General features: G+C 34.4%; 1 protein-coding gene and 1 long non-coding RNA gene across 8 annotated transcripts in view; one reads left to right on the plus strand and one right to left on the minus strand.

Moving 5' to 3' along the window:
- The window catches only part of LOC113656701, a 24,831-nt gene extending 2,956 nt beyond the window's left edge, over positions 1-21,875 (plus strand). For 2 of the 7 annotated variants that reach the window (XR_007137676.1, XR_007137672.1), the window contains 5 exons: positions 9,080-9,123; positions 9,636-9,813; positions 11,645-11,724; positions 12,492-12,531; positions 21,770-21,875. This is a non-coding gene — a long non-coding RNA (uncharacterized LOC113656701). The other 5 variants (XR_007137675.1, XR_007137673.1, XR_007137678.1 and 2 more) reach the window with 5 other exon arrangements.
- LOC113656700 (alpha-2-macroglobulin-like protein 1) overlaps positions 1-23,557 on the minus strand; it is a 58,867-nt gene that overhangs the window by 10,912 nt on the left and 24,398 nt on the right. The gene's annotated exons all lie outside the window — the stretch shown is intronic.

Here is a 23,557-nt window from a genome sequence, read left to right on the forward strand (position 1 = left end):
GGCGTTGACATGTACGACTTATGGCGTTGACATGTACGACTTACGACTTATTATCTAAAGCAAATTTCGAAAACGACCCAAGACTTTCTTAAACTTTCTTAAACTTTCACCTGACCTGAAAAAGCACTGAATGAGCTGCATTTCACTTTCTTACTGTAAAACCAAGGAGAAAACACCACAAGCAAACAGGAAGTGACAGCTAGAATAAAAGCATAGCAGAGCATCAACAAGGATGAAACAAAGTGCCTGGTTTGTTAGTTTGTCAATTTACCTCCGATACCTTTAAAAAAACAAAAAAGATTATAATTATTCTCATTATAATTAATTAGTCGGCACTTTTTTGCTTTATTGTTTAATTTAAACTCCATCACACTGTTATACTGATAACAATAGCTTTGTCGATGTCTAAATATCAAGCCAATATAAAATGTTGCTGGGGAAAACCACTTACCAAGCTTCAAATTGTTCAGACATTCAACAGGTTTCTTTATTTCTGCGTTGGTGAGGACTTTAACTCCAACATACTAAGCAAGAAAAAAGAACACGGTTATTTTACATGTGCGATAAACATCGTTTTTAAAACCATTTTTTTTTTCAGTTTGTCAATGATGATTTTAAATAAATTTTCTTTAAGATTTTAAAGAAAGGCTTTAGTTATAAAGCATCCACCTTAGTGATGTCTTACTTTAAAGGTGTTGTAAACATCCAACTTTCCAAAGTGTGGTAAAAAAGCAATCTTTCGTAATGGTTGTGCCAAAGGCATGATACCAATGGGTGGTCTCACGGGGCATGGGTTAAAATCCTCTTCATTGATGTTGTACGGATATCCCGATAAGGATTTTACAGGGAGCATGTCAAACACCTGGAATAATGTGTAACATGGAATAACTTATTCATTTATAAGTTAATTATTAATGTTGTCAGGCATTCTGTGATTGTGGCAGAAAGCACAGAAGAAATATGTAAGTGGATTATTTCAAATTAAAATAGACCATTTGCATCTACTTGTTTTAGCTCCGGACCCGATCACGATTACACATACTCACTCATTTTCTGCCCCCCCACGATTACAAGATATTTTTAAAAATAGTTGTAATCTATTACTACGCATTCAAAATAAGCTTTATGACTAAAGGACATTTTGTTCTTTTGAACATACAGATTGGATGCTGAGCGCCTTCTCTGGTTGCAGCAGCAGAAGACTCTTATCTATTGCCTTTACTGAACACAGGGAACCTGGAGCAGCTTTCAGCATCAGTGACGCCTGGTCACCAGGAAGCTCCATAGAAGGGGAAAACTTTAGAGACACCTGAAAGACAGACAGCAAGGGGATAAAAATAATTAAATAAATAAATCGAACCTGACTCTGAAATCTCGAGAGTGTATAGAATTTGCCAGGTTTGTACAAGGTGCATTTAGAATTTTTAAGGTCTGGAAAACCTGGAAAATTGGCTTGTTTTTTTGAAAAGTGCTTAAATGTGCTTATAATTATCAAGAAGTATTTTCATGCAATTTTGTTTGGTAAAGTTTTGTGATTATGTAATGATATTCATGACATTCCCGCACAAATTTGTCTGATCTGATTTGTTTTTTTATTTGAGCTGTTTTGGTGGCACAAGGGTGACCTACGCAATATTAGGTAGGTAGTTTTAATGTGTGATCGGTTTATATGAAGGTATAAGGGAAATCATGGCCTAATGGTTAGAGAGTTTGACTCCTAACCCTAAGGTTGTGGGTTCGAGTCTCGGGCCGGCAATACCACGATTGAGGTGCCCTTCAGCAAGGCACCGAACACCCCCAACTGCTCCCCGGGCGCTGCAGCATAAATGGCTGCCCACTGCTCCGGGTGTGTGTTCACGGTGTGTGTGTGTGTTCACTGCTGTGTGTGCACTTTGTATGGGTTAAATGCAGAGAACGAATTCTGAGTATGGGTCACCGTACTTAGCCGTATGTCACGTCACTGTAAAGTGTGTGATGGGGTGGGGGTGGGTGGGGGGGGTTAAGGGCTGGTGCAGTACCAGAAAATGTTGTCCACTTTGTGGCTATTGTTGTCAATATAGGTTGTTAAAGCTAGCTATAAAAAATAATTAAAATTTGATTTTAAAATTTGGTTTCTGACCTTATTTGCCAAACATGGCTGAACAGGGAGGTTTATGCTGTCTGCCACAGCCTCACCACTGTAAAGGACTGTGTACAAGACCACCTGAGCAACCGGGGACAACTTTATTACATGCTGCAGTGTCACCACCAAGTTGCCCTTGTGCACTGCTATAAAACAGAAAAAACATTAAGGCTGTAAGTGCTTCGGCAAGCAACACGTTTTCAAATAAGTTGCGGGGAGTTCGGAGTTTATTCATGGTGTGATGTTGAACCTGTTTTAGGGTTGATGGCTTCCGTGATACGTCCGTGCTGAACCAGATGTCCTTTATTCAATACCTAAAATGAAGATGCGTAAGATGAAACTTGCAACAAATAAACACAGTAAAAGTACTTTTCATGTTGTGAAAGATCTTGATGACATCCTCGTCTTATGAGCTTAAATTAAAACCCGAACTCACCATGTAGAAGAAGGATATGGTCTTCTGGCCTGGTGAGAGTGCGCTGTTGTGTATCCTGTACTGTGCCCTGACTACGGCTTTCTTACTACAGCTGAAAGGTGCAGAGCAGGTCCTCAATTTAATAAAACTCTGGCTCTTGGAATAGAAAGGCTGCAGACTGAGGAAAGCTGTTGGGTAATGTGGAATGAGCCGATTTTTTTCATTTATAACAGGTCTGTGAGTCATTTCATATTGTGCCTGTGTGAAAAGAAAAAATAGCATTATTCAGATTACATGTATCTCGTATAGATGTACGTGTTCAATGTCTGTGCTGCTAGTCAAAAGTGGTAAATACTGTAATGGCACCCTGTTACAGGTCATTTAACTATAACTGCACCACCTCTGGTGTTTTATTACTTAATTATTACACAGTTACATTCTACATTATTTATAATCTAATATGTTGTTACAACTCCTAAAATTCTCATATCTGAAGGTGTGGCTTAATTTTCCAAACAGCTCTGACATTATAATCCTGGCATTAAAATAAATCAAAGGTTTATATTAATGCACTCGTTTTAATATGTTACTGTTTCTACAGTAACATCTCGATCACGTGAACTTGTGTTGTGCACATGACCTGAAAACTGAACCTGAACATAATCAATAATATTATAGAAAAAAAAACCAACTACTTAGCATTGTGGAAATATTTAGAAACAAATATTGACTTTAAGCAGCTGAACAGATCCTAAGGATTCATTTAATAGAATCATTTAATAGAATCATTTACATAAAAAGAAAAACAATATACACGACTTTACAAACCTGGAGAGAGACTTGATTCAGACCCCAGGATTGAGTGTCAAGGGAGAATTTTGCAATACCTTTGTCATTTGTAACCAGCTTCCGTACAGAACTTTTATCGGCGTAACTTATAGTCAAATACACTATTTTTTTTTTCATCGGACTTGAGTTTGGACCAGTCGCTTTAATCTGAAGGAGAAGGACACGAATATCAGACAACGATCTTATAAACAAAAACATTACCTCAATTAACTATCAAAGAAAGATGACCTTGAATTGCTTTTTATTCACACAATAATATTGATACATTTATTACATTGATTTTTATTAAAGGTTATAAAGTTTTATCTTATTTAGGCTTAAGATTAATCACACTTTTATCAGCATAATAAGTTCATGTTAGCGTACTCCTTAGTTATGTTTAGCATATATAACATTTGTATGTATACATTTTACTATTAATGGTGAACAACATAATTACCTTTCCATCATATGCCATTTTGGGCTTAAACATAGCTGGCGAATCCTCAAACGACAGCGAAACAATATTAGATGTTATTGGAAAACTTCCTGACCCGGTAAGAATCACACCTACAGGATAAACACAGAAGTAATACACACGATCCTAAAATTACAGTTCAGAGCTAATGTAGCTAATGTTAACAAGCTATTTTAAGCATAAATCAATACAACACATCAGAAACATTTCTGAGCTATATAGCAGCATATTTACTTCGTACAAAGAAATTTTGCAGAAAAAAATCTTTCTCTTTCAGAACTTTAGCCTTCATAGCCATACTTTAAAATAAGCTTTAACAAATAAACCAGTCTCTCACCAGTGCCGTCTTCTTCCACTTCACTCTGAACTACGATCGATGGTTCATAGCGTGAATCACTTAATGCATATTCTGTCAGATTTATGAGTTTTTGTCCACAGCCGGTCGCGTCGGTCTGAAACAAAAAGAAATATGGGGTGGGTGAATGTTTGATACCCAACACATTGCTTGATATTTTGGGGCTTGATTATTTTTACTGTTATACATTATTGTAATTAGTTAATTAAAATAATGCAAATATTTTAATTATCTCTGAGATTTTAGTTTTGTACAAATCCATCATGTTGGTGTGATTGTTTTGTGTTTGCATGAAGCCACTCAAGAAGTGTTTACTTTTTTTGTATCTTGAAGTTACAAAGTAAATATGATTAACCTTCATTGTATAATTCTTGCAGATGTCTGGTGGTGTTATGCCCCATATTGGTCGCTTGAATTTGTAACTCTTATGGCAGACTGTTGCCTTCACCGTCCCTTTCACTGGCTTCCCATATGTATATCTGCAGAAAGTTGAAAACAATTTTATGAAATATTTATTGTATAACTTCATACAGCCATAAATTTGTGTTGCTTTTTATAAAACAATCACAAAAAAACAAAACAATTTTGAACTTTTTTGAACAATTTGTAGACATACTTAACATAATGTTAAGTAACATATTTACAGGACATTAAATGAGGCATTTAAATATGTTTCACATTCCAGTCTGGAGTGAAGAAACACAACGTTATTCAATCGTTAACACTCACTTTGCACAAACTTTCAGCATAGCTTTGGTGTCCAGGATGGTAATGACTGGAGGAAGCTCTACTGTAACTTCAAATGTCGGCAGAACTGAAACAGATGGTGTGATATTGCCATTCTTTTATTACTCCGTTATGTAATTTATACATATATATGGTGTGTGTGTGTGTGTGTGTGTGCGTGTGTGTTTGCATGTGTGTGCGTGTGTGTGTTTGCATGTGTGTGGGTGTGTATGTGTTTGCATGTGTGTGTTCTGTGTGTGTGTGTGTATATATATATATATACACACACACACACACACACACACACACACACACACACACATATATACGTATATACATATATATGTATATATATATATATATATATATATATATATATATATATATATATATACACACACATTTTTGTCATCACAAAATTTATACGTTAATAAAGATAAACAGGTCCTGACCATAATCTTTGACTTCAAAGGTTTGTGTGAACTGTGTGTTCTTCTTGTCCCAGACGGTGATGATATAAACTCCTTTTGTGGCCTCAGAGTTTAAGGGATACGACAGATCCACCAGGCCGCTGGCGGTGGCAACGTTCAGCCACTGACCGATGCGGTTTGAGTGCGGATCCTTAAGAAAAATAAAAAGGCTAATTTTTTTATTACAGTCCTTAAATATGTCATGGGATTATATGGACCGTAATAATGAATGAGGACGTAACATTTAGTTGTTTTCTATGTTCTCTAGTGCTTAGAAACTGTTATTTAAAAGGTAAGGCACATTGGTAAGTTCCTAGTTAGTGAGTGTTGAACCTTTCATGTCACATACCTTCACGTCTATTGTCGGAAACTGAAAAGAAGGAAAAGATAAAGGTCAGTTAACCTTACAGTGCTTCATAAATTATTATAATGCACTTTTCTTTAAAATTTGGTACAAACCCTTAGTGCTTTATAAGCTGTAATAATGCCTCAAGCACTATTTTATATGAAATAAAATGCATTATTATTATTATTATTATTATTATTATTATTATTATTATTATTATTATTATTATTTAATTCAGTTTGTGTAGCACTTTTAACAATTAAAATTGTCCCAAAGCAGCTTTACAGAACATAAATGTATATAACTAATAAAGAATATTTACTATTAATAACTTACTGATTAAGCATTTATTTTGTTTTAATTGGCTCATACTGTTTTTTTTCTCCACTAATTTTACTTTACCGTAAATAATTAGGACCAGTCAGAGTATTGCAAAAAAGTATTTTGCTAATGGCTTAACTTGTAATTAACTGCTGACTTCATAGTGCTCCTCTATTTTGTAGATGATGAACAAATAAAAGTTTTCATACCTTCTGTTCATAGGTGAAGAAATTAGTATCCAGAGACGCGATGCGGAACTTCACTTTGGGGGAAAAATAATATATACATATTATTCCATAATAATATAAGTAATATACTTATGTATAATATATAATATACGGAATATATATATATATATATATATATATATATATATATATATATATATATACATATACACAATGTATATAATGTATATAATGTACATATACAATATTTGATTTGATTTTAATACATGGTTAATTTTTTTTTTTTTTACATTTTTAATAATTTACAGCATAAACGATAGTACAAGCAGATGGACATATGACAAACCATATTAAAACACTGACGCACTAAAGTTACCATAAAATACCTTTGTTTTGTCACCCAGGCTTTTACAGATGTTGTCATTCTAGAGCAGTGGTGTCAAACTCTGGCGCACGGGCCAAATTTGGCCCGCGGTGTAATTATATTTGGCCCGCGAGATCATATCAAATGTGCATTACAGCAGGCTAGCCGCATGCTCCGCTAATACTACAAATCCCATAATGCCTTGCCACTGTATATTCACGAACAGCAAGCGCCCCTCATTCTCTGTTGGCAGTCGTTAAAGGCAGGGTCTCTGATTTTTGAGAAATGCTTCAGAAAACTGAGTCGGGCTGATAATAAACAAAAATCAAAACAAACGTGTAGCCAATGAGCAGAAAGGGGCGGGGCTTGTCAATATGGGCAGAGATAGTGTTCAGTGCGCATGTGTGACATTAGCAGAAAGCGGTTTTAACATTGACATGGAGGATAAAAGAGAAGAAAGGCTTACGATAAGGCAAGAAGTAGGACATGTTAATATAGGATCAGCTTCCCAGCGCTGGAGAGAACTGAAGGAGCAGGAAGTTGGCCACATATTCACAGGTTGGAGTTTCCCGAGTCAATAACTCCTGAGCTAAACGCTGTTACTACACAAATAACACCTCTTTTCTATCGTAGTAATGTAGAGAGGCAGCTACACCCGCGTTTTGTGTAGTAACAGCGTTTAGCTCAGGAGTTATTGACTCGCGAAAGAACTCAGGAGTTTGTTCCAAAGTCGTCGATCTGCCGCTGCTTGTCAATGTTTTTTTTTTGGTTCATCGTAGTGTATTTGTGTGCTCACTGGTTTTCAGTTTCCTTCAGATGAGTGTATCTGTTTGTTTCTTTATCTTTGGGTGAAGCCTTATAATACTTTATGTTTTAGTGCTTACTTGCTTCTCCTTCTTTGGTTTCATTATTTTGGATTATCTGAGTTTGTTTCTTGCCTGCTTATGGTTTCAAACATGCCAGAAACTGTGACTATGATAAAATAAATCCTGCATCTTTTTCATCCTGGATCTGAACCTCAACACCACACAGCAGACGGCTGTTTTATGAAAGTGGGGAAGGTTTTGTGGTTGTGACCCATAACCACACTGTCATTGATTATTTTCCTATAACAGCATGGCACTCAGTATGTATTTCTTTATGTACTATTAGACAAATATTTAATACAAATATTAATATTTTCTAATATTGATCGGAGATCGGAGCGTAGTCATTGTAGAACTGGTGAAAGAACTGTGGACAATAAGTTATGGGAAGATAGTTACCTGTTTGTCCTGGCTTGTAGATGGGTTTATCCGTCTGAATGATAGTCAGGAATGTTGGAGGAGTGATAATGATTTTTGTAGCTTTTTTCAGGTGTGTTTTTAGCCCTTTAATCTCAATTGTTATAGATGCCACCAATTCCGCAGTTACAACAGGAACCTGTAGGAACAAAAAACAAAACAATGGCACCTCAGTTGCTATTTTTCTCCTTGTTCTTTGCTAGTTTGTCTACGGTGGCACATAGAACCGGAGAACCGTAGACCAAATTTGGCCATGTCCTGCAAAATATCTAGTACTACCATTTGGGTATTTAAGTAAAGTAAAGTTAATAGCTAGCTAGCTACTAAGAGTTTTTTCAAACGTTCCCTCATTAAGAAAATCATTAGATAGTTCTACATGATTGATAACTATCTGTTGCCTATGAAATGCACAGCAACTGCAATGGAAACATTAAGTAACACATCGAGCCTTCAACGTCCTCCAAATAGCCCCGACTGCTCCATATAAATCATTTTATATCTCAGGTGAAGCGCCAGAATTGTGTGGCTCTGGTCCTCCTAGGGTTTTATTTAAACTTGAAACAAACAAAAACATCCAATGTGAGTTCTGTATACATACATTGTTAAAGAATTATGAAAGGATTAGAAGCATATGTAAACATTACAGACATTATGATGTCATTATGAGGAGTCTGACCTGGAATGACACGCAATGGTAGTATTGTTTTTTTATAGACTTTTCAGTCAGAAGAAGGACATGTTTTTTGTTATACTCCAGCTTCACGTTCAGTGAAACAGGTCCAGAGGGGATGACAATGATGCATAACGTCTCAGTGGTGCCCCCTACTGCTCGGGAGGTTACAGCCAACAGGTAAAAGCTGAACAAAGACAAAATAATGCAAGTTAACTATGTTCTCTAGGTAGCAATGCTCTGTTTGGTCTATCTTAACTTTTATTGGCAACATGACATCTGCTATCTTTTTGGGCTTGCAGTTTGTTTTTAAATAGCTTAAATGAAAGAGAAAGAAAATCACTGACATGTCTTTTTGAGGTTTAGATGGATGCATGACTTTATCATGCTCAGATGGATGCTTATCTTTATGAGGTTTAGATGGATGCCTGTCATCATCTTCATCAGATTCAGATGACTGCCCGTCATCGTGTTCATCAGATTCAGATGAATGACTTTCTTTCTATTTGATAGGAATTGGTGGTTGTCTGTTAAGAAATATGAGCAGGTTTATTCAGGTATTTTATACAGATTTATGTTTTATGTTTTGTTGAATATTGAATATGTATGTGCATACATGAATTGCTTCAAATTGCTATATGTATGTATGTATATATATATATATATATATATATATATATATATATATATATATGTGTGTGTGTGTGTGTGTGTGTGTGTGTGTGTGTGTGTGTGTGTGTGTGTGTGTGTGTGTGTGTGTGTGTGTATGTATATATAAGCAAGGATCTTAACCAGGGGGGCAAAGCAAAGAATTGTATTGTGCTGTATATGTGACAAAAAGTGGCTTATTTCCATTTTAAGTTCATTAACCTTGGAAGGTTTATAGTAAAGAGTTTTATAGTACAGATCACAAAACCTCATACTGGTTATTTTAACCTATAAAATAAATCACCACAGATGTTAGGACAAAAGCAGATGTGATATTTTTGTGAGTTTTTCCTGTGTTTTGGGGACAAAGGTACTTTGAACAGAAGTGATATTGACAAGAAATTAATTTTGTGCTTAACAGGTTATTTAAACCTATATCATGGAACTAACCCAGCTACTGATGGGTTCATTCTCAGTTGTGGCCCCAAGCCTGGACAAAATGGGAAGGTTGTGCCAAACCTGTGCCAAATCAAACATGCAGACCAGACGAACCACTCTGGTGACCCCAAACAGGGAGGAGCCGAAAGAACATCGTTAACGTGCGTGAAACTAATCTACAATCTTGGTTCACTAATTTGCTAAACAACAAATTCACATCTCTGGATTGTCAGATGACCTTGTTAGATGAGAATACTTCCATCCAACATGTAATGCCTGTGTTTTTATCCGACCTTTCTTCAGAAGACATCATATATTGTTATGTGACATTTTATATGACGTGCTCGTTGGCTAAAACAGCAAAATTGACACAAACATTTTTAATAGCTAACTAGCTTTTATCTTGCTCCATAGGCTCAATCCAATTTACAAATCTTTTGATTATTTAGTGGTTTTATTTCTGCTGTGACACAGTAGTCCACATGTTAATAAAAAAACATGATGGACATGACATCTGATTTTCTGTTTAGGCTTGCGGTTTGTTTATGAGTAGCTTCAATAAAGGAGTCTCAGAAAATCACTGACCTTTCTTTATCCGGTTTAGATGGAGGCTTTTCTTTGTCAGGTTTAGGTGGGTTCTTATCTTTGTCAGGTTTAGGTGGGTTCTTATCTTTGTCAGGTTTAGGTGGGTTCTTATCTTTGTCAGGTTTAGGTGGGTTCTTATCTTTGTCAGGTTTAGGTGGGTTCTTATCTTTGTCAGGTTTAGGTGGGTTCTTATCTTTGTCAGGTTTAGGTAGGTTCTTATCTTTGTCAGGTTGAGGTGGGTTCTCATCTTTATCTTCATCAGGTTGAGGTGGGTTCTCATCTTTATCTTCGTCAGGTTGAGGTGGGTTCTCATCATTATCTTCGTCAGGTTGAGGTGGGTTCTCATCTTTATCTTCGTCAGGGATCTTTTCTTTGTCAGGTTTAGGTGGGTTCTTATCTTTGTCAGGTTTAGGTGGGTTCTTATCTTTGTCAGGTTGAGGTGGGTTCTTATCTTTGTCAGGTTTAGGTGGGTTCTTATCTTTGTCAGGTTTAGGTTTAGGTTTAGGTTCACTTGGATGCCTGTAAAGAAATATGTGTAGACAAAGCGCACAGTTCAATAATTAGTCTCAGGGCAAATGCTATAAGAAATGTGTCTCAAGGAACACTTTTTTTAACACAGTAGTAATGAAAGTTCTTGAACTATTGAAATTGACCATTAAATTTCAGGATTTAAATTGGATATTAAACATCACCAGCCATTATTTATGGCCATTTTTAAAAAACTGCACAACTAATCACACATTTTTTAAATCACTGACCTTTCATGCTCTTCGTCAGATTCGCATGACTCCCTGTGAAGATGAATGAGCAGACATTGCATTGCAAATGCTACGTAATCGTAAATATTCAAATACTTTAAAGTGTAGTCATATTTAATATTATTTAGATTATTCTGGACCTACCCCTATGATACTGTGATTATTTATTTGATTATTAATTTATTTTTTGATCAATAGTAATGACATTTTAACAAGTTTCAATGCTTTAGTCGAATTCCAGAAAAAATGATAGACAAAACTAGCTGTTATTACTGTTGTGTAACATCACTTATGGTCCTGTATCTTACAAAAATCACTAAATAGCTTATATTTTCATCAGGGAGCACATTTGCTACTTTATATGTTCAGTGCATTATTTGGATCTTATTATTACGTATCTGAGTTTAAATGATCTTGTTAAATTAGCTCGGTAAACAGCAAACACGTGTTTCCCCTGCCCTTTTATGGCTTTCTAAATATCTCAGTTCATAACGTTTTTGATTACGATTTGATTATTGATTGTTTGTATTCCTGCTGACACACAATGTACAGATTTTTGTTATAGCTTGAATAAATGAGTCTCAGAAAAACACTGACCCTTCTTCATGTTCATGAGGTTCATGTGGATGCTTGTCTTTGTCATGATCAGGTTCAGCTGAATGCCTGTGGAAGGTTTGAGCAGACATTAAAGCACAGGTCAACCTCGCAAAAAGCAACGCCTACATTATAGTAGGTATTCATGTTTATATTCTATTTATAATAATATAGTCATGTGTCTAGTCTGTTTAATTACTTTATCATCAACCTGCCTAGATTTTCACATTTAATACATTAGACCAAATGTAAAATTGATGTTTCATCTGAAACCACATATTATGTATAGATATATTTATTATTGTTTGATTTGTGAGCACATATTTAAACCCTCTGTTGCCTTATTTGGAATGTGGGATGTGGTAGATTAGTGATTAAGCTGTTGGATTACTGATCAGAGTCCATCAAGCTGCCACTGCTGGGGACCTGAGCACGGCCCCTAACCTTTGCTCAGTCGCATAAATTGAAATAAAATGTAAGCCACTGTGGATAAGGGTGTCTGCTATATGCCATAAATGTAAGTGGAATTATAACAGCACATGAGCCTGAATTAACATTAAGTGTTCTCATTTTATAGCTAGCTGGCTAACTAGCTCTAACCTGCAACATTTTTTTGTTTTCAGTGAAAAAAAAACCAAAACAAATTATTTAACTATTGATTTTTTGAATTTATACTGTGAGACTCTGATTACAGTAAGATTTGTTTTTGAATAGATTAACTGAAGAATGTTCAGAAAATCACTGACTTTTCATGCTCTTCCTCAGATTCACACGATTCCCTGTAACGAAATAAGAGCAGATATTATTCTCCTGGCAATTTTACTTTGTGTTTTTATATTAATCCAGCTTCAATGATGGAGTCTCTAAAAACACTAACCCATCTTCATGTTCATGATTTCCAGAAGGATGCCTGTAAAAACATATGAGCAGATGTTAGAGCACGTAAGTGTCACTTGTTGAATATTACGTGTATTTTATTCAAACTTTCTTAGACAATAATAGAAATTTTCAGCACTCAAGAATTTGATATAAACATCAAACATTCGTCGTGGATATTTTTTAATTCATTGAGTAAACACTAGACAAAAGCTGAGTTGTGTTTCCTGTCATGAACATGCACAGAATTAGTTAAAGGTTTGGTTTAAAAATGGATTAGTATTTATAACATACCAATACACTAGAGTCATATTTTTTTTTTTATTTCACTTTTATTATTTTCATCTACAAATCTATTAAAATATATGTGCAAATAATTCCAAGCTCTTGTCTAATGTCTTGTCCTGTTTGAGGGCATAAATGATCTGTTGGAAGAAGCCATTTTAATGCACATGGTACAACCCTAAATTAATTTTGAGAATGTTTTAAATTCTATTTAATTTTTCTAGCATGAAAAGAATGCCATATTTTCCCATATATTAAAATGTTTTAAATTATAAAACATTATAATTATACTTTACATCAAAATGAAATCGTCTGAAACACATAAATGACCCATGCACAAAACAGGTAGAAGACACTACAATTTTACCCCACTGCCATTTTTTAGCTTTCTGTATATTCACATAGCACTTCCTTTCTGCCCTGTATCTCACACAGCATTATTTGGACTGATTACATCACACAAGTCTCTGATATTGCTGCATCACTTCAATGTAGTGTTGTTTTTGCTGTCTTACCTGCACTTTCATTACTTACTAAGTATTTCATTATATTATACATAGAAAAAAAAAGATTATTAATTGGTTGACTTGTTGCTGTTGTGTTCTCGTGGTCATCTGCGGTTTTTCAAATAGTTTCAATAAAAAAAAGGCTGAGAAAATTACTTACCTCTCTTTGTCTTTATCAGATGGATGCTTGTCTTTGTCTTTATCAGATGGTTTCTTGTCTTTGTCTTTATCAGATGGTTTCTTGTCTTTGTCTTTATCAGATGGTTTCTTGTCTTTGTCTTTATCAGATGGTTTCTTGTCTTTGTCTTTATCAGATGGTTTCTTGTCTTTGTCTTTATCAGATGGTTTCTTGTCTTTGTCTTTATCAGATGGTTTCTTGTCTTTGTCTTTATCAGATGGTTTCTTGTCTTTGTCTTTATCAGATGGTTTCTTGTCCTTGTCTTTATCAGATGGATGCATGTCTTTGTCTTTATCAGATGGTTTCTTGTCTTTGTCTTCATCAGATGGATGCATGTCTTTGTCTTCATCAGATGGATGCATGTCTTTGTCTTCATCAGATGGATGCATGTCTTTGTCTTCATCAGATGGATGCATGTCTTTGTCTTCATCAGATGGATGCATGTCTTTGTCTTCATCCGATGGTTTCTTGTCTTTGTCTTTATCAGATGGTTTCTTGTCTTTGTCTTTATCAGATGGTTTCTTGTCTTTGTCTTTATCAGATGGTTTCTTGTCTTTGTCTTTATCAGATGGTTTCTTGTCTTTGTCTTTATCAGAAGGATGCTTGTCTTTGTCTTTATCAGATGGTTTCTTGTCTTTGTCTTTATCAGATGGATGCTTGTCTTTGTCTTTATCAGATGGTTTCTTGTCTTTGTCTTTATCAGATGGATGCTTGTCTTTGTCTTTATCAGATGGTTTCTTGTCTTTGTCTTTATCAGATGGTTTCTTGTCTTTGTCTTTATCAGATGGATGCTTGTCTTTGTCTTTATCAGATGGATGCTTGTCTTTGTCTTTATCAGATGGATGCTTGTCTTTGTCTTTATCAGATGGTTTCTTGTCTTTGTCTTTATCAGATGGATGCTTGTCTTTGTCTTTATCAGATGGTTTCTTGTCTTTGTCTTTATCAGATGGTTTCTTGTCTTTGTCTTTATCAGATGGTTTCTTGTCTTTGTCTTTATCAGATGGTTTCTTGTCTTTGTCTTTATCAGATGGTTTCTTGTCTTTGTCTTTATCAGATGGTTTCTTGTCTTTGTCTTCATCAGATGGATGCATGTCTTTGTCTTCATCAGATGGATGCATGTCTTTGTCTTCATCAGATGGATGCATGTCTTTGTCTTCATCAGATGGATGCATGTCTTTGTCTTCATCAGATGGATGCATGTCTTTGTCTTCATCCGATGGTTTCTTGTCTTTGTCTTTATCAGATGGTTTCTTGTCTTTGTCTTTATCAGATGGTTTCTTGTCTTTGTCTTTATCAGATGGTTTCTTGTCTTTGTCTTTATCAGATGGTTTCTTGTCTTTGTCTTTATCAGAAGGATGCTTGTCTTTGTCTTTATCAGATGGTTTCTTGTCTTTGTCTTTATCAGATGGATGCTTGTCTTTGTCTTTATCAGATGGTTTCTTGTCTTTGTCTTTATCAGATGGATGCTTGTCTTTGTCTTTATCAGATGGTTTCTTGTCTTTGTCTTTATCAGATGGTTTCTTGTCTTTGTCTTTATCAGATGGTTTCTTGTCTTTGTCTTTATCAGATGGATGCTTGTCTTTGTCTTTATCAGATGGATGCTTGTCTTTGTCTTTATCAGATGGATGCTTGTCTTTGTCTTTATCAGATGGTTTCTTGTCTTTGTCTTTATCAGATGGATGCTTGTCTTTGTCTTTATCAGATGGTTTCTTGTCTTTGTCTTTATCAGATGGTTTCTTGTCTTTGTCTTTATCAGATGGTTTCTTGTCTTTGTCTTTATCAGATGGTTTCTTGTCTTTGTCTTTATCAGATGGTTTCTTGTCTTTGTCTTTATCAGATGGTTTCTTGTCTTTGTCTTTATCAGATGGTTTCTTGTCCTTGTCTTTATCAGATTGATGCATGTCTTTGTCTTTATCAGATGGTTTCTTGTCTTTGTCTTCATCAGATGGATGCATGTCTTTGTCTTCATCAGATGGATGCATGTCTTTGTCTTCATCAGATGGATGCATGTCTTTGTCTTCATCAGATGGATGCATGTTTTTGTCTTCATCAGATGGATGCATGTCTTTGTCTTTATCAGATGGTTTCTTGTCTTTGTCTTTATCAGATGGTTTCTTGTCTTTGTCTTTATCAGATGGTTTCTTGTCTTTGTCTTTATCAGATGGTTTCTTGTCTTTGTCTTTATCAGATGGTTTCTTGTCTTTGTCTTTATCAGAAAGATGCTTGTCTTTGTCTTTATCAGATGGTTTCTTGTCTTTGTCTTTATCAGATGGATGCTTGTCTTTGTCTTTATCAGATGGATGCTTGTCTTTGTCTTTATCAGATGGATGCTTGTCTTTGTCTTTATCAGATGGTTTCTTGTCTTTGTCTTTATCAGATGGATGCTTGTCTTTGTCTTTATCAGATGGATGCTTGTCTTTGTCTTTATCAGATGGATGCTTGTCTTTGTCTTTATCAGATGGTTTCTTGTCTTTGTCTTTATCAGATGGATGCTTGTCTTTGTCTTTATCAGATGGTTTCTTGTCTTTGTCTTTATCAGATGGTTTCTTGTCTTTGTCTTTATCAGATGGATGCTTGTCTTTGTCTTTATCAGATGGATGCTTGTCTTTGTCTTTATCAGATGGATGCTTGTCTTTGTCTTTATCAGATGGTTTCTTGTCTTTGTCTTTATCAGATGGTTTCTTGTCTTTGTCTTTATCAGATGGTTTCTTGTCTTTGTCTTTATCAGATGGTTTCTTGTCTTTGTCTTTATCAGATGGTTTCTTGTCTTTGTCTTTATCAGATGGTTTCTTGTCTTTGTCTTTATCAGATGGTTTCTTGTCTTTGTCTTTATCAGATGGATGCATGTCTTTGTCTTTATCAGATGGATGCTTGTCTTTGTCTTCATCAGATGGATGCATGTCTTTGTCTTCATCAGATGGATGCATGTCTTTGTCTTCATCAGATGGATGCATGTCTTTGTCTTCATCAGATGGATGCATGTCTTTGTCTTCATCAGATGGATGCATGTCTTTGTCTTTATCCGATGGTTTCTTGTCTTTGTCTTTATCAGATGGTTTCTTGTCTTTGTCTTTATCAGATGGTTTCTTGTCTTTGTCTTTATCAGATGGATGCATGTCTTTGTCTTTATCAGATGGTTTCTTGTCTTTGTCTTTATCAGATGGTTTCTTGTCTTTGTCTTTATCAGATGGTTTCTTGTCTTTGTCTTTATCAGATGGTTTCTTGTCTTTGTCTTTATCAGAAGGATGCTTGTCTTTGTCTTTATCAGATGGTTTCTTGTCTTTGTCTTTATCAGATGGATGCTTGTCTTTGTCTTTATCAGATGGTTTCTTGTCTTTGTCTTTATCAGATGGTTTCTTGTCTTTGTCTTTATCAGATGGTTTCTTGTCTTTGTCTTTATCAGATGGTTTCTTGTCTTTGTCTTTATCAGATGGTTTCTTGTCTTTGTCTTTATCAGATGGTTTCTTGTCTTTGTCTTTATCAGATGGATGCTTGTCTTTGTCTTTATCAGATGGATGCATGTCTTTGTCTTTATCAGATGGTTTCTTGTCTTTGTCTTTATCAGATGGATGCATGTCTTTGTCTTCATCAGATGGATGCATGTCTTTGTCTTCATCAGATGGATGCATGTCTTTGTCTTCATCAGATGGATGCATGTCTTTGTCTTTATCTGATGGTTTCTTGTCTTTGTCTTTATCTGATGGTTTCTTGTCTTTGTCTTTATCAGATGGTTTCTTGTCTTTGTCTTTATCAGATGGTTTCTTGTCTTTGTCTTTATCAGATGGTTTCTTGTCTTTGTCTTTATCAGATGGATGCATGTCTTTGTCTTTATCAGATGGTTTCTTGTCTTTGTCTTTATCAGATGGTTTCTTGTCTTTGTCTTTATCAGATTGTTTCTTGTCTTTGTCTTTATCAGATGGTTTCTTGTCTTTGTCTTTATCAGATGGATGCTTGTCTTTGTCTTTATCAGATGGATGCTTGTCTTTGTCTTTATCAGATGGATGCTTGTCTTTGTCTTTATCAGATGGTTTCTTGTCTTTGTCTTTATCAGATGGATGCTTGTCTTTGTCTTTATCAGATGGATGCTTGTCTTTGTCTTTATCAGATGGATGCTTGTCTTTGTCTTTATCAGATGGTTTCTTGTCTTTGTCTTTATCAGATGGTTTCTTGTCTTTGTCTTTATCAGATGGATGCTTGTCTTTGTCTTTATCAGATGGTTTCTTGTCTTTGTCTTTATCAGATGGATGCTTGTCTTTGTCTTTATCAGATGGTTTCTTGTCTTTGTCTTTATCAGATGGATGCATGTCTTTGTCTTTATCAGATGGTTTCTTGTCTTTGTCTTTATCAGATGGTTTCTTGTCTTTGTCTTTATCAGATGGATGCTTGTCTTTGTCTTTATCAGATGGATGCTTGTCTTTGTCTTTATCAGATGGATGCTTGTCTTTGTCTTTATCAGATGGATGCTTGTCTTTGTCTTTATCAGATGGTTTCTTGTCTTTGTCTTTATCAGATGGTTTCTTGTCTTTGTCTTTATCAGATGGTTTCTTGTCTTTGTCTTTATCAGATGGTTTCTTGTCTTTGTCTTTATCAGATGGATGCTTGTCTTTGTCTTTGTCAGATGAATGCTTGTCTTTGTCTTTATCAGATGGTTTCTTGTCTTTGTCTTTATCAGATGGTTTCTTGTCTTTGTCTTTATCAGATGGATGCATGTCTTTGTCTTTATCAGATGGTTTCTTGTCTTTGTCTTTATCAGATGGTTTCTTGTCTTTGTCTTTATCAGATGGATGCTTGTCTTTGTCTTTATCAGATTTATGCTTGTCTTTGTCTTTGTCAGATGGATGCTTGTCTTTTTCTTTATCAGATTTATGCTTGTCTTTGTCTTTGTCAGATGGATGCTTGTCTTTGTCTTTATCAGATTTATGCTTGTCTTTGTCAGATGGATGCTTGTCTTTGTCTTTATCAGATGGATGCTTGTCTTTGTCTTTGTCAGATGGATCTTTGTCTTTGTCAGATGGATGCTTGTCTTTGTCTTTATCAGACGGATGCTTGTCTTTGTCTTTATCAGATTTATGCTTGTCTTTGTCTTTATCAGATTTATGTTTGTCTTTGTCTTTATCAGATGGATGCTTGTCTTTGTCTTTATCAGATGGATGCTTGTCTTTGTCAGATGGATGCTTGTCTTTGTCTTTATCAGATGGTTTCTTGTCTTTGTCTTTATCAGATGGATGCTTGTCTTTGTCAGATGGATGCTTGTCTTTGTCTTTATCAGATGGTTTCTTGTCTTTGTCTTTATCAGATGGATGCTTGTCTTTATCAGATGGATGCTTGTCTTTGTCTTTATCAGATTTATGCTTGTCTTTGTCTTTATCAGATGGATGCTTGTCTTTGTCAGATGGGTGCTTGTCTTTGTCAGATGGGTGCTTGTCTTTGTCTTTATCAGATGGTTTCTTGTCTTTGTCTTTATCAGATGGATGTTTGTCTTTGTCTTTATCAGATGGATGCTTGTCTTTGTCAGATGGATGCTTGTCTTTGTCTTTATCAGATTTATGCTTGTCTTTGTCTTTATCAGATGGATGCTTGTCTTTGTCTTTATCAGATGGATGCTTGTCTTTGTCTTTATCAGATGGATGCTTGTCTTTGTCTTTATCAGATGGTTTCTTGTCTTTGTCTTTATCAGATGGATGCTTGTCTTTGTCTTTTTCAGATGGCTTCTTGTTTTTGTCCTTATCAGATGAATGCTTGTCTTTGTCTTTATCAGATGGATGCTTTTCTTTATCAGATGGATGCTTGTCTTTGTCTTTATCAGATGGATGCTTGTCTTTGTCTTTATCAGATGGATGCTTGTCTTTGTCTTTATCAGATGGTTTCTTGTCTTTGTCTTTATCAGATGGTTTCTTGTCTTTGTCTTTATCAGATAGATGCTTGTCTTTGTCTTTATCAGATGAATGCTTGTCTTTGTCTTTATCAGATGGATGCTTTTCTTTGTCTTTGTCAGATGGATGCTTGTCTTTGTCAGATGGTTTCTTGTCTTTGTCTTTATCAGATGGTTTCTTGTCTTTGTCTTTATCAGATGGTTTCTTGTCTTTGTCTTTATCAGATGGATGATTGTCTTTGTCAGATAGATGCTTGTCTTTGTCTTTATCAGATGAATGCTTGTCTTTGTCTTTATCAGATAGATGCTTGTCTTTGTCTTTATCAGATGGATGCTTGTCTTTGTCTTTATCAAATGGATGCTTGTCTTTGTCTTTATCAAATGGAAGCTTTTTCAGATGGATTTGCTTGTCTTTGTCTTTATAAAATGGAAGCTTTATCAGATGGATTTGCTTGTCTTTGTCTTTATCAGATGGGTGCTTGTCTTTATCGGATGGATGTTCCTCTTTTTCTTTGTCAGGTGGATGCTTGTCTTTATCAGATGTAGATGGGTTCCTGTGAAGAATTATAATCGTAAGCTGAAGAGATATTGACCCTCCATAAAAACGGACTTTACCTAACCACGTAACACACACATATATTCTGTTCCACCCTGATTTTTAAACTCTTACTACAGCTGCACCACAAAATAATGTCCTGAACAACCGTAATTATGTAAATAATATGTTTCTTATGCTGATTGTCATGACCTGAGATTTGCTGAGGGACTGAAATGTAAAGATTTCGGCTTTTAAGGAGATGTTAAATAGTTGTTTGGCTTTTCTGTGATTTCTTGTGTAAAACATTCAAACAAGGAAAAAACATCTGGGTTATTATCATAACATTCATCATAACATATCATATTATCATTCTTTTAATTTTTTCTAACTTTTCCTTAGTTTGTCTTTCTATCTAGAATTTTACAATATTCCTTTTTTTTCAGTTTGATTAATTACATCACAAGAGTCTAAATTTTCATGGTTCACTTGAATTAAGAGCATTTCTGTCAAAATGTGCAGTTTGTTATTGAATAGGAAAACGATTTACTTAATATTTATTAAATAAATCGTGTTTATGAAATAAATGTAATGTAATTACTTTTAACTGTTAAATACAGAAATGCAGCCGTTATTAGGATGAAAGAACATAACGGACATATAATATATTATAATTTCAATACTAAAATTAAGACCATATATGAACATGAAGTGTATCAATGTAATTCATGCACAATGAGACACACACAGTACTCACAACTGAATTTAAAAACAGAATGAAAAATCTATTTTTCAGCATTTTCCAAAACAATACTTTGCTTTTATAACAAACCTTTAGCAGAGTTAAGTTTAAAACATTACGTAATGAATCTGAACACATTTCTAATTTTCAGAATATATATATTTTTTTCAATAATTCACCTTATTCTTATGAAGTTATTTAGCATTAACAGAAATGTACAAATCAGTTGTACAAAAAACAAACAAACATAAATCTGAGAATGTTAAAGGATCTTACTTGGCTTTGAGGGATGCCTGTACAATGGCGCTTAGGAAAAGCAAAAGAAGCATGCATGTTATTCTAGAAGGACCCATTCTGGAGCAGAATCGAGCACGATCCAGGTAAGATGATCCTAGAGCACTTGTGGTATATATTAACCTTTACCCCACCCATATATATTTCAGTTTGTGTTTTGCGAGCACCGCCCAATTCTATCACTTCTGGCCTTGCACTGTATGTTCACATCACATGCCTCACCATATCTGTCTAATTTTAGTTATCATTAGTGTTTATTCAGCGAAATAAAACATATGATAAATAGAACCAGCTTGACATAAGAAAGTAAAACAGATAAATTGATTTTTTTTTTCTTTTTTGTCTTATTAGATTTATACAATATCACAGCATACATTTTTATTATGGCACAAACACAAGACTTTCAGAGAGGTTTATGTATTCAGGCATAAATACATATGGTGTAGATATAGTTACAGATATTTGACTTACTGTGTGCATTTATTGGTATTTCTTGTAGTGGACTTTTCTGTGGATTTAGTTTGTTTCAAAGTATTTATACTTTCTGGTTATATATATATATATATGTGTGTATGTGTGTGTGTGTGTGTGTGTGTGTATCTATGTGAGAGAGAGAGAGATTTACCAGCTTCATGAAATATTTGGACATACTAAGAGTGTTATGTTATGATTAACATACTTTAATATTGATAAATTGTATATTGAATATATGACTTAAAGCTGATCTGTACGTACTGTATGTGGTGCTGTCGCTCACATTCCCACAGTATATATTTGTTAAGATTTTTTGATGCCTTTAATAAGCTGGTCATTCAGTTTATATGTGTATTTTTGTGTATTACTGTCTGCAAGTGTATTGTGTTCATTTTCTTTTCTTTTAATTCTCTTCCAGTTAAATATCGATCAGGCATGTCAGCTGTGAGAAAAGCTGGAAAGTAATGGGCAACCTGCTGAGTGTGATTCCGTAAAAAAAAAAAAATAAATGTTTCCATAAGTAACTTCCTGTAATAGTTTTCCTTCATCAGTTAATGGAAGTTTAGTGTCACACTATCAAAAGCAAAATAGACATTTACTAAAACAGTAAAGATATGAATAAATTCCTTGTCAAACTGAAGGTCACGATGTTTTCCTGTCCTGCTGTTTGAACAATCAGTACTCAAGTACAAGGTGAACAGAGAAAATGACAATTATTATAAACACATTAAACATAAAGTACTAAAAATATTTAAAATATTTAAAAACTGTTTTGTTTTTTTATTCTAAAATTATTAAACATTTCTGATTTGAAACAGTTTGCTGTATGGTCAGATAATATAATTTATTATTAATACTAATTTCTAGAAAGCAAAATGATCTGCCAATAGAATATGAAAGCTTGGAATGAAAATATCTATAAATAGATTTAATCTTAAATACACTGAAAATTATAAATGCAACACTTTAGGTTTGTTTTTTTTGTTTTTTTTAGGCCAGACGGATTTACTGCCAAATTCTCTGAAACACCTTTACAGACGGCTTATGGTAGAGAAATTAACATTTAGTTCACAGGCAACAGTGCTCTCTTAAAACTTGTGACATCTGTGGCTTTGTGCTGTGTGATAAAAACTGTACATTATAGAGAGGCCTTTTATTGTGGCCAGCCTGAGGCACATAAGTGCAATAATGATGGATTATCTCGGCAAAGGAGAAGTGCTCACTAACACAGATTTAGACAGATTTGTGAAATAAGCCTTTTGTGTACTTGGATCTTAGATCTTTGAGTTCAGCTCATAAAAAATGTGGCAAAAAAAAAATGTTGCGTTTATAATTTTGGTCAGTGTATTTTTAGAAGAATCAGTCTCTTCTGAAGCTGTAATACTTTTTGTATAGTTTAAAAAAATGTTAAATCACAGATTGGCATTTAAATTTTCTAAATTTAATATATAATGTTTTATTCATATCTAAATAAACTGTTAATCATGTTAAATGTACATTATTATTATAATTATTATTATTGTTATTATTATTATTAATAATAATATATGATTTTTTTTGTATATGTACCGCCTACATTTTTAAGGATGTTTTTTCTATGGCTCTAATTTAAATTTTCTTTTTCACCTTGTTCAAGTTTCACCTCTGAATTTCAGCTCATATTTTAGCTAATTCACAAAACACTAATATAAAACTTTATAGACATGAAATTCTCTCTAGTTTTAGGGTCATTGTGTTCTTTGTCATCTGCTGTTATGACTACAGTCTTTGGTGCCATATTAATTATTGTATTTAGAAAACATCCTCAAGAACAAGGACATAAACTGAAAGTAGGTCAACCTTTGTTTAAAACAATTCAGATCTTATGCTTTTCTTCACTAATGTGTTAAAAGTTCTTAATCGATACAAGTTAGATTTTCAGTTAGCTTAATTACAATAGTTGCTTGCTGTTGGTATACAGTGACATAGTGCTGTTTTAATTGACAAATTATAGCTTAAAACAAATGGAAGGAAAAATATCCCAACAGGAAATAAAAACAGTATAAACTGATTTTAATGTCCAACTAAAATTTCTTCTATTAAAACAGCTTAATATAGGGTGAAATGTGGCAAAACAAATGTGCACAAAATAGCATCTTGTTTTCTATTAGATATTTTTAGACAACAATTATTTATATTTAATTAAAAACTTACGGGCGGGGGGCAC

Source organism: Tachysurus fulvidraco, chromosome 14 (genome assembly GCF_022655615.1).
Source record: "Tachysurus fulvidraco isolate hzauxx_2018 chromosome 14, HZAU_PFXX_2.0, whole genome shotgun sequence".
Classification (NCBI taxonomy): domain Eukaryota; kingdom Metazoa; phylum Chordata; class Actinopteri; order Siluriformes; family Bagridae; genus Tachysurus; species Tachysurus fulvidraco.